This window comes from Pelodiscus sinensis, chromosome 2, assembly GCF_049634645.1.
Source record: "Pelodiscus sinensis isolate JC-2024 chromosome 2, ASM4963464v1, whole genome shotgun sequence".
Lineage (NCBI taxonomy): Eukaryota > Metazoa > Chordata > Testudines > Trionychidae > Pelodiscus > Pelodiscus sinensis.
The window spans coordinates 240,767,424-240,780,172 of record NC_134712.1 but is presented as its reverse complement, the minus strand read 5'-3'; the positions used below and the strand labels follow the sequence as shown (position 1 = coordinate 240,780,172).

Here is a 12,749-nt window from a genome sequence, read left to right as displayed (position 1 = left end):
CCTCCCTCCTTACCAGGTGTCAGATCTAGTGCTATCTTGAATAGGTGTTGAAGGCACAAGTGGGATGGGAGTCCTTATGAGGAGCAGGAAACAGAACACAAAGCTTTGCTCATATTCACAGCTCTTTATAAACTCCCAATCCCCTGCTCTTGATACGAGACAGGGCTGCCTCATGAAAGCCTGGATGTATCTCTGAACTACAGAATTTTGTGGGGTCAGCATCATTGGATTGAAAATTTCATGCTTGAAAATTTTGGCTTTAACCTTTTTGCACCTCATCTTCTCTGTAAAATGAGGGTGATCATACTACTCTATGGGGATACTTTGGGGTTATGTTAACTAACGTTTGTAAAACACCCTGGATTCTTTGGATGGAAGGTTCTTGAGTTGCAAAATATTAGTGATTATTATGTTCCATTTCAGATTCTCCTATACATAGTAAGAGACAGACACTGTTTCGTAAGATCACCTCCCCCACACATGTTCAAGATAAGCAGGGTACAAGACACTATTTCAGTACACCACCTGCATCTTGGACATGCTATATTAAAACACAAATAAAATAACCTGCATTCAAATAATGGCTAAGGGTGAGGCTTAAAACCTCAAAGGCAAACATTTTTTAGGTAAAGCTGAAACTGTGTTCATAGTGCAGCTCACTCATCGGGCTGCACCTGGATGAAATTTTCCTTACGAAATTCCAAGCCCTCCAGATCAAACCCAGCTACCGGAATGTGTTTTGTTACCTACACAAACCGCAACCCAGTTGTATCAAAAAGCAAACCAAATCCATTTTCCACCAAACTTGGAACATGTTGGACACTCCGCTGACAAAACTCGTAACATAGACCTGTCTGGAGTAAATAGAAGTTTGCTGCACAGGAATGTGCCTGGTGGACACAGCTAGGCTTGAAAGCGTAGTATTCCAGGCCATACTTAGAGACTTTCAGTGCACCAAAGCAGAGTCCACCCAGGACAGTACAGCATTCCAAAATGGAGTGCCGCACGTTCGCACCTTGGCTTGCTGCTCATTAACGTGCCAAATAGACCAGTCCTAAAATGGTTCTGAATCAAAGTGCTGGATCTGAACAACCTGGAGTTTGGATGTAAACATTGCGGTTCTTTCCTCATTCTCTAATGAGCCAAATAAAACTCCAGAAAGCTGAAAAAGTACAAATGCAGATACAAAGCCATACATCAGCAGCCATGTGGGCCCATTTTGACTAAATACTACTACGATTTTTATGCCTCTGGATCTTGAAGGACGTTCTACCAAATAGACATCATGGTGAGACACATGACATTATGTTCCATCAGTACCCTGCAACCCTCAACAGTAAAAGGAACACAGAGGAACTCAAACCTAAGACTGAGGAGTGATATTTGTCCTTGCTTTGTCTACAAGAACAGGATTACGTTTCTAGGATGGTGACAGAGGATTCTTGTGCAATTCTCTCTCTGTGCCAGTTTATCATAGCCAAAATTCAGAGCATAATGCATGTGTTTTAGCTAAACTGCCATTTTTAAAATATGAAGGCTGCAGTGAATACAACAGGTCAGGTGATGTCTTTTCAGTTCAGGGTAAAAGCTATTATAACCTTCCTTGTCTTTCACATTATTTATCCATGTATGTATATGTATATCTATATCTTTCTCCTTCCAAAAGAAGTGCAATTCAATTCAATGAGACTTTATTGTCTTGACTAGCTATACAAGTCTTGCCAAAGTACAACACAAAGACCCCTCGGCTACATCTACATTGCGCTCTCTTGTGCAAGAAGATATGCAACTGAGGCACAGCAATGAATATCTCCATGCCTCACTTGCATACCTAATGAGCCGCCACTTTTGCGAAAGGGGCTTTTGCACAAGAAGGAGCTGTCTACACTGCTCCTTCTTGCACAAAAAAACCCTCTTGTGCAGGAGCCATTCTTCCTGAAAATAAGCGGCTCCTGCGCAAGAGGGGTTTTTTGCACAAGGAGCAGTGTAGACAGCTCCTTCTTGCGCAAAAGCCCCTTCCACAAAATGGTGTCTCATTAGGTATGCAAATGAGGTGTGGCGATATTCATCGCTGTGCCTCATTTACATATCTTCTTCTGCAACAATGCGCAGTGTAGATGTAGCCATGGAGTTTCATCTTGTGTCCATTTGTTCTAACTTTCCATTCTTGACCTGTTGGCCAGTTGCCCCAGACAACCATGCCATCTCTGTCACTTTTTTCTCTTCAACGGCCATATGAAAACTCTGTCTCTCACTCTTACACATCTGCACATGCTTCCAAATTCCCTATAAAAACAGTTATAAGTCAAACTGTAAAAACAATAGCTGTTGAAAATAACCTTTGGAGTTCCATCAGTTTTGGTGTTCTGTATTTTCCCCACTGGGTGCTGTTGTCAGGAAGATTATTTGCATATAGATTTTTGGCACCTTTTACAATTTGCAACAGAGGGTAGCTGTTGCCGTATTTGTGAAGTTTCCTGGCTGGGTTTTACAGTTCATTACAGAAACAGAGAAGGAGAGAGAGAGATTTGTATTCTGAAACATTAGGAGACAGAAGAGTGAAAGTGGGGGAGGATAACATTTGTCAGGAGAACTCAGCATTTCCTGTGGGGAAAATGTGCTTCCTTTTGGAGGAATTTGTGCAGCTCTAGTGTCTAGACTATTTCATACATTCAGATTTAAAAATAAAAACCACAGAGCTTCCAGGTGAGGGATTCTCTTTTTTTCCTATCTTTATAATTTATTTCTGTGACTGGAATTGGGTTTATACTCCAAATCTGATTTCAGCTATTTTTAAGAGAGGTATAACCTCCAACTAACACCCTGGTCCCAGACATTCATCACTGGTATATGGTTATGATCATTTGCATAAAGTCTTGTAAAGTATCACATGAAGAGTCAGGATTTGCTGAAACTCACTGTTCTGCCAAAATATGAATATCATCATTGCCTATGGAGCTATGACATTTTGCTCTATGGGTGTTGTTGAAATACGTTGTGAGTTGGGATGTGATCTAGGGTAGAAGAGTATTGTGATCTGGGGCAGGAGACTGGGGTGCCAGATCTGAGAGGGGCTATGGGTGCAAGGGTGGAGCAGAGGGTTTGGGTATGTTGATTGGGGGGCAGAGGGTTGGGGAAGAAAGGGGCTAGGGTGCCAGAGGCAGGCTCTGGCTAGGAGACTTACCAATCAGCAGCTGAATCAGCCTGCCAAGTTAAGAGCTTAAAACATTTCCCAGCCAGCCAGCCTCCTTGCCCTGCCATGTGCTGTGTGAATAACTGAGCAGAAAAGAGGGGACGTGGTTCTTCTTGGCTGCCTGTTATTTAAACAGGCAGCTCCCATTGGCCAGTGTCTGGCCAGAAATTGGCCAATGGGATTGTGCTGAGGGTGGAGGCAGCTCCTGAAGCTTTCCTCCCTCCCCTCCAGTTTTGAAACAGAAACAGGGCCCAGCAGCCATGTTTCTGAGCGGCATGCGGGGCAAGCATGGGAGCCTACGTGCAGCTCCCCGCTGCCTCCGCAGACCATTCCCAGTGGCTTAGTGGGCCGGATCCAGCCTGCAGGCCATATTTTGCCTGGCCTGTTTTAAACAATCCTTGTCCTGCTTCTAGCTGGACTTGGGCAATACAATAAAATTACCAAATAAACTAGACAAACTGTTAACCCAACACAGCACAGCTTCATGTGAAATTTTGTAAAGTAAGTTAATGTGCTCTCCAGGACAAAAACATCTTTCTAATGTGGAAAATTTCATATTAAGTAAGAAAGGTGATTTAGTTCCTTTGTTAAGGGCCCAAACCCAAGCCTATGAAGCCAATGGAAAAGGCTCTCACTGACTTCAGTAGTCACTGGATCCTAAAGGAAGATATTTCCTTAATGTATTTAGTTCTCTGTTAAAAACTCCCTTTAACTTGTGTCTCAGCTTTATATGATTTAAAATTCAATATACTTGCCAATAAAGCTGGCTGAATCATTGTGACTAATAATTGCTGTGAGCTTATCCCCTTTTTCTGTTCATGGATTGTTTGTGAAGGGATCTGGATTTCTGATTTGTTAATCATGTTTGCCATCTAGTTTGGATAAACAATTTTAAGCCTGTGGTTTTCTTCCAAACTGTTCCCTTTGACTATTACCAATCATATGTTGCAGGTAGAGGGTATTGGGAAAGTAATTCACATGGAATTATTTTTGCTCTCTGACTAGAAAACTGAAACATTTTTAAAAGAAGCAATAAGAAATGATGATTGGCAAATGCAAACAACATACTTACAGTACGAATATTGTTCATAATTATTTATGACTAAAATTTGCAAAACTTACAGGAGACACAATCATTTCCACAATTATATGACAGCTATTTGAATATTCTCAAAGAATATGAACCCACAAATAGAAGTGGAATGAAGCAATTATATTTATCTATTTTTTTCCATTAATAAATAAGCTCTCTTTTTTAGAGTAACTCTGATAAAACAGATACACACAGACACTCAGTGTTCATACTTTTTGTATTCCTACATATTTAACTGACAAAGCACCTGCATAAAACAATATCACAAAGAATGGTCAACAGCAACTGAAAATAGTGTTAGTACAGGTGTTGTATGAATATCTTTGATCTTGAAAGCTCTGCTTCTTTTAAAAGCTTTAGGGAGGATGAATGTATTTAAGTCAAAGAGAAAGAACCCACAAGTATTTTTTTCTAAAGAAGACAGGAAGAAAAATCACTTACTTTACTCAAATACCTGCTTCACTATAGGAAGAATAAGATCTAAAAGGAAAGTAGTTTTTTTTAATATAGAAGAAATCATACAGGATTAATTCAGCTAACACTACCTCACCACTGATAAAAAATGTAATACATTATTCATAGCTCTATGATGAACTACTGTCAGGCACCTTGATGAATTTCATCTCTAGCATAAGCCTAAAATAGATACTTTTCTCTAGATTAATATACTGCAACTTTAGAGTGTATAGCATATACAGAGCGATAGAAGGTAATGGGTATATTCACAGAATGAATGCTTAGTTACAGCCCTGATGCTGTAGTGAAATTCTGACAGGAAAGATCCCTGCATTTGTCTCTCTCTCTGTGCCACAGAGGCGCCTTCAATGACACTTAGCAGGACCAAGGTTCCACTTGCCTTGAACTCCTTGCAGGATCAGGGTCTTATGCATAAAAATAGCTGTATGATTTGTTATACAAGAGCAGCCATACTGGGTCAAGCACAGTATCTGGTCTTCCGATAGCAGCCAGTGCCAGGATCTTCAGAAGTAATGAACAACAAGGAATCATTGAGAGATCCATCCTCCAGTCAGGACGGATAGCTCCGCACTTCTGAAAATGAGGCCCCCTTAGGGTGTTTAAAGTTGGACATTCAAACACCTCAGCCCAGATCCTCAAAGATACTTTGGCACCTCACTCCCACTGCAATCAAAAATCACTTTCACCTACAAAGGGCTGAACTGTGCCGTTAGGCATAACCAGAGGAACTGACGGGACTGCCGTGCCCCTGGCTAATGTGTGTGTGGGGGGTGAGAGCTCAGCTCCACACTCCCTGAAGGGGAAGGATCTTGGGTGGAAGGAGCAGAGCTGAGGGAGCCTTCAGCGCCATCCGGACAACATGGCACCCCCTGCTGGCCCTGAGAGCAAAAGCTAATGAATGAGCAATAGCCCCAGAAGGCATTGTGCTTCAGAGACAATCCTCTTGGGTACTGTTCCTCCATTTTTTCTCTGTGGTGAGGTACATTACTGCAGCCCTTGAAAGAGTTCAGCTTACTTACCCTTTCATACATGGCCAGCTACTCTTGCCTATGCTTCATCCCCTTCTAGTGTATTTGCAAGTAGCTGGAGGTCAGGAATCCGGATCTGCACCCAGCCCAGACTCAAGATCCAGATTAGCTGCATAAGGAGGAGACCTCATGTACTTGCTGTGTAAGACAAGGGCACAGTTTAGCTCCCAATGATGTGATTTAAAAAAAAAAAAAAAAAAAAAAAAACGTGGTATCTTCCATTCTAGAGAACCCTATATTTATAAATCAATTTTGCCTGCAAATTCAAATCCCACTTGCAAGTCTTCAGTTAAATATTTGGAGGTTACTATTATTTATACTAGTGGAGCATCTAAAAGCCCTAGTCATGGAGCAGGACCCCACAGTATTAGGCATCGTACAACTGATAGCTTCTCTAGAAGACTACAAATGAGCAAATTAAATGAATGGCTGTTTGACCTAAATAAGGACTGCAGAATTAGGCTCACTGCAGTGTGTGCAATTCTTACACCATCCGCTATAAGAAAAATATCTGCTAGAGGAAGCAAATAGAATTAAGTTGGTGTAATAAAGGAGCGGTGTAGAACGCAAAATATGCTTTTGCTGAGTTCTATCAGTGAATGGTAAATGTTGAGGCTGTCAGAGGAAAGGCAACCAACCTTGAAGTATCAGGCTTTCAGATGGTACACCCATTTCTGTCCAAAGGAAAGCAGAGAAGAAGATGAGGTATTGGGATGACTTTATAACAGAGTCAGCAGCAGATACCACCTCAGAATAAAGGACACGATAGCAGTTTTCAGGCATCTAAAAGGGTGTCACAAGGAAGAGGGACAAATTTTTTCCTCCTTAGCCTCTGGTGATAGGACAAGAAGCAATGGGTTTAAACTGCAGCAAGGGAGGTTTAGGTTGGCCATTAGGAAAAACTTCCTAACTGTCAGAGTGGTTAAACACTGGAATAAATTGCCTAGGGAGGTTGTGGAATCTCCATCTCTGGAGATATTTAAGAGCAGGTTAGACAGACATCTATCAGGGATGGTCCAGACAGTACCGGGTCCTGCCATGAGGGCAGGGGACTGGACTTGATGGCCTCTCGAGGTCCTTTCCAATTCTAGTGTTCTATGATTCTATCATCACCCTTGAGAAAGCCCATCCTACAGTGAAGGCTACTGCACATGTTAGCTTGGTTAAGTTCTGCTCCACTAATACAAATAGTTCTTCATACTATAGCTCAATGCTGAAATGAGAAGATTTTAAGTAAACCACAACAGAGTTTAGTATGGATGTTAGTATTTTTAAAAGAGAATTAAATAAATATACATACACTGTGAGAAGAAAAGAAAGGACTTTTTATTCCTCACATTTGCTTTAGTATCCAAGACAAGTTGGAAAACCAGAGATCAATTATTTAAGATTGAGTGTTCAATAAAACTTCTGTTTTTGTTTAACTTCAGAGCTGAAATTTAAAAGCCACCCTGCTCTGTATAATTAAAGGAATTGTGTTATAGGTCCCCTCCCCCAAGACACTGCTCTCTGATAGTAACTTTGCTCCATTGTGATACTAATCCCCAACAACCAAATCCTCAACCTCAACAGCTGGAGAAAGGCTTTACAATACCAAATTTTCACAAAACCGAAGTGGCTAAAAGCTACTGCTGCTCTACATTCCCTGAGGTGTCTTGTGAAAACATTCAGGAGCTTAGCACCGTGCTTAGTTTTTTTAAAGTTTTGTCTACCCAGCCCATGTCTGCAATAAAAAAAGCATTCAACATCTTGGGATTACAAGAGCAACAATTAAAGTAAAGCCTAAAAGCTGACCTCTCTTCAAAACCTTGAGTTATTGCCGTGCAGGAAACTATTTTATACTTAGGTGCCAATTTTTGCATAAGCCTTAAGCCACACGTAAGCAAACAAAGGCTAAAGGAACATTCATCTCTCCCAAACACTGGTGGCAAACACAAACATGGGTGTCTTGTGTATCTGGTGAAAGGTGGTTTGGAAATGGAACCATAAGTCACTTTGATTGCAAAAGTTGACTTCTGCTCTTTCAGAAGGAAAAGCTAAATGTGAAGCCTCAGAATCCCTTTGGTCAACCCACCTAGAATGCACTTCAGAGCGTCTCCTTTTCACACAAGCATGTTGCAAGTTTAACTTGTAAGTGCCCTTTAATGCCCAGAAAGAGAAAAATCAAAGTGAAGGAATGTCTCTGGCACTTTGATGCTAGGGCTATGTAGCAGGGTGCTGCTTGGGAAGCCCTTTATCAGCAGCTGCCACTCCAGCCCCAGACAAGGGCAATGGTTTGGAGCTAAGTGAATAGCCCAGAGACTACCTGATAACTGGCAGCATCTACCAGCCTCATTAACCCAGGGCTATAAAGGCCAGGAGGAAACCAGAGAAGGAGAAAGGTCAGGTAAGAAGGAGGCAGGCAGGGCTGGAGTATGAATCAGCTTTAGGGGCTGAGATGTAGCCCCTGTGTGCTGTGGCTTTGCCTGTCCCAGCTGGGGAGAGGAAGTGGCTCTGTGTGCCGCTGTTCCCCCTCTACCCTGTGGTTAGAGAGGTGTGCATTGCATCAAGCAGCAGTTGCCTACAAGCCCCACCACTACTACTCCCATTGGCTGTGACTCCTAGCTAATGTGAGTGGGGTGTTGTGCCTGAAAGCATAGGGCTGTACAGACCCATATATTCTGTTCTCTCACACACCTCTTCTGCACCAAGTAAGTGCCAACATCCCATGCACTCTACCTCCCACTCCAGCCCCCACTCCTAGCCTTCTTCTGTGCCCTACCTCCTTCCCAGACCTGCTCCTGTACCCTACTTCCTGCCCATACCCTGCATGCCCATCCTGCTTCTCAGCAACCCCTCCTGTGTCATGCATTTGTATTCTCTAGATTGCAAACTTGTTTTCTCTTCACCCAGTGAAGAGCCAGTATAAAAACACAACCCCAAGTCCTACTGCTTCATCATGGTCACTGAATGGATCCAATCCTACACACAAGAATTAATCAGGCTAAAAACACCAAGAGAAGTACTACTTTGTTCTCCATCTCTTATTGTTCATCTTCTGGGTATTTACTGAATAAAAATTAATGCAAAGAGGAAGGTCTTATATTTATCTTGCGAAGGCAGTGGATCTGTGGACATTTTCACATCTTGTAGGAGTCCTGCAGCAATTAGCCACCTGCTAAGAATGCCTAATACCTACAAGCCATGAGGTACCCGCAGTCTCTTAATAGGGCTGTTAATCACTAAACAACATTCAGAACTAGATTGTTGTATTCTGATCTCATCCTGACCAAGCAGGAAGTGAGGTGGGAGTAGGGATATCACAAGAAGACTTGGAAATCATAGACTCTGCCCCAAAACGATATTTATGTAATCATCTTCCTTATATTCAGTAAGAGAAGTGCTCTAAACTGGAGCTGCTCTCCAGTAAGAGGATTTGTATAAATGTCAATTGTGTATGTTACCAAATGCAGATGAGGACTACCTGTGATAAATAACACACTTGCTAGCCCTGTTCTGTTCCTCTTGCTGTGAGGCTGTAGGGGAAGTTCATAGATATGGTTGCCAGTTTTCTGAGGATTTCACACCAAAGGTAACTTTTGCTATTAATTGTATCAGTTTATACTATGCCTATTGCAAAAGGTATCTAAGGATTATACAGAAATCACAACACAAACAGTAAAACATAAAACACATTCTAAAGATAAGCCTACTTGCCTAAATGCATAGCCAGACCACAAAGTAATCTGGCAAATCAAATAATCCAACAGCCATCTTGCAAACTGGCTAACAAATGGCATACATTCTCCATTAATACAATGAATGAGGGGAAAATAGAGATTAAAATAAAAGAACAAGGGAGGGGGACAGAAAACAGCCAAGCAAAATAAATGAGATATAGTGATTGCCAAATGAAGAAAGTTGCTTCTCTCCATCCCACTTTGTTCCTGAATAAATATATGTTATGATGGGGATCTTATAGGACGTGAGAAGAGAGCCCTCACTGGTTAAATTACTTAGAATGTTTGAGCTGGTTTACCCACCTCTCTCCTATCTAAGCTGATACAGACTGGACCACAAAAGGAAAATGGATTTAGATTAATACACTTCTTAAATTATGGGTATGCTGGCATGCCTAATTCCACAATTATCATACTTTAGGGCCAGGGCACTATGGAAAATTTGAAGATCACTTAACATTGGCTAACAAGCATATACACTGTTGCCATCTCCTGTAGTATTTCCATACCACCTAGAAATCAAAATGCAATAATTAAGCAGATCCCCTTACAGAGCAGAGGGGACAGGATGGGTCCCTCTGCTCCCCTGCCTGGGGCACTCTCAGGCAGCTGCTGGGCTTCACAGAGCATGGACCCATAGCAGCCAGCATGATACACAGCCAGTACTGCCCCTTCCATTTCCCTCCTGGGTCTGGATGCCAAGGACAGGACATGAGTGTGCTGGAGGAGCAGTGAAGGGAGAAGGACTGAGCCACTTTCCCTTCCCTCCCCCAAGGCAGGCCAAGCAGAAATCTGGGGAGGCAATTGATCCCAAATGCCCTCCTGCATTGCCAACGTGTGTGGGAAGGGGAGTCCCTTCAACACCTCCCCTGGAAGCTTTCCCATTGTGAATTAACTAATGAGAGGCCAGAAAACAGGACTCGGGGCCTCACACAAACTACTCACTACACAGTCACGTTCACTCTCTGGTTCAGTGACTAAATATTTATTCACAGTGGAATACTCGTTGGATCAGAGAGAAAGAAAAAGACAAAGATATTGACCTTGTATTCCAGTGGTTAGGGTATCATCCAGGTCATGGGAGGCCTCAGGTTCAGTCTAGATCGGACGTTCATGGGTCACAGTGGTGCTGCATAGAAGGACTTAAGTTCCCAAGTAGAAAGCAGTTGACAGAGCAATTGTGCAATATGCTTCATGAGTGGACCACCAGAAAATAAGTAGACAGCCGGATTGTAAACCAGATGAATTTCTCAATTGATCCTCAGGATCAGTCCCAAAAGGTATGTCGCCACTGCAGCAGGGAGGGATCCTCACTTTTGTGTTGAATAGAAGGGTGACAAAATAGCACTCCCGGAGAAAGATCTTAGGACACATGAACCATTTACTTTCTGGGGTACCACAGAAAGGAAGGAGAGGAGTCATGCAACTGCAATTTTATCCACACTTACCTGCTTGTCCAGATGCCTCAACATTTCGTATGCTCAGGATGGAGGGTACAGGTTCAAAGGCCACTTGCAGATCCCAAAGAATCAAAAAGGACAACCTGAAATGCATCCATCGCCAGGGGAGATCAGCAACCAACCAAACCAGTGTGATTTGTCATACTGTAATAGCCTGGATTAACACCAAACTCAAAGATGTCAAGGAAAAATGAGCATTCAAGGACATGCTGGGGCTGTTTTATCACAACCTTCTTAAAAAACTTTGCTAAAAATGGAAAAGGTAGAGCTGAGGGAGGAGAGGCATTGGCAAGATCACCAGCTCAGGGGAGAGCTACTTGAGCACAGTCCTGTCAATCATTTTTGAGAGGGTGACACAAACCTTTGCTTATAGTGACATCCACGAGTACATTGATCAAACCCCAGATTTCCAGACCTACTCCAAAGCCTGGGATCTGAACCAGAAGGGGCTCACAAACAGGTATCAGAGGCTTGTGAATTCCCTGCCCTTTCCTTAGTGCTAAATGGGATGGGGCTCCCTGCAAAAACCCAGCTAAATAGGAATAGAACCCCAAGGGGGTCCAGTATCAAAAATGGGGACAAGGCATGAAAAAAGTTCGTAACCACAGCTCCACAATACAAGGATGATTTTTGCATAATGGGTATTTTTTAAATAAACAGTTGAAAGAGAGCGAGTGTCTATTCTGAACAGGTAAGTAATTAAAATTCTTAGCTACACAGTCAAATACATGCAGCAGTACATTGCCAACCACAGACAAAAGTAGAACGGTGCAAGTCTGAACATGCACCTATTTATTAAATCTTATTTAAAACACTGAAGTAAGTGGAGTGTCTGATGAAATATTTAGGGTGTTTAAACGTGCCACAGCTGACAGAAAGTAATTTTTTTTTTCTTCCTGGCACCAGATTACTTTGTTTTGTTTCTAAAAAGACCAGGTAAGTGTTTCAAACATCTAAGCACAAGGTCGGCTATTCATGGAGCTCTTGAAGGAAATGCTGCTGGTTAATCGAATAACTTCTTATTTTGCTGGCTTTTAATCTGTAGAATTTCCTTTGTATTTTAAAGACACAAGCATTTGCATGTAATAAGACATTATGCTACTTACTTAAGATCACCACATAGTTGTGCAATTGGCCTCAAGTATAATTTAATTCTAGACAAGCTGTTCTTTTGAAGTGGATGTCCTGGTGATGTTTCTGGCAAAGCTATAAAAAAGAACTTTACATTTAAAATTCCTGGAAATACAGAGGTCTTTTCCCCACATACTCAGAAAAACCTCCATTCATCTGAAGAAGTGGGTTGTGCCCACAAAAGCTCATGATACCATTTACATGTTTAGTTAGTCTCTAAAGTGCTGCAAGACTTTTTTTTTAAGTTTTTCAAGTCACAAACACAGCTACTCCTCTGAAACTCAAAAAAAATTAATTGCTGGTAATATTATCGCTGACAGAGCTGAGCTTTTGCGTTACTGTGCCCTACAATTACTGCCTGGTGAATATATCCTTGTCAACCCACTCGTTGGCCAGGCTCAAGCACAATCATCTTCTTCTACCTGATCCCAGTCCCACCCTTGCCATGAACTCTTTACATTCATCCACATGGACCCATTTCAGCTGCTCTCAGAAATCCCAATTTGCCAGGCTGCTTGCAGTGAATTGAGTTAATTTGTACATAAATTGTGTTTTGCTCTCTTTCCCTCAACCTCTCCCTCTTTGTCTGACTGTGGGTCAGTACTAAGATTGTGAGTTCCTTGGAGGGCAAGGACATACTTTCTAAAT

General features: G+C 42.1%; 1 long non-coding RNA gene across 1 annotated transcript; it reads right to left on the bottom strand.

Annotated features, from left to right (window-relative positions):
* Nucleotides 1–10,469: 10,469 nt before the first annotated feature.
* Nucleotides 10,470–12,533, bottom strand: LOC142826857 (uncharacterized). Its single transcript, XR_012901124.1, has 4 exons — nt 12,487–12,533; nt 12,077–12,176; nt 10,959–11,053; nt 10,470–10,872 (listed from the first exon to the last, which is right to left on the bottom strand). It is a non-coding gene; the product is annotated as an uncharacterized LOC142826857 (long non-coding RNA).
* Between the last annotated feature and the right edge of the window lie 216 nt (nt 12,534–12,749).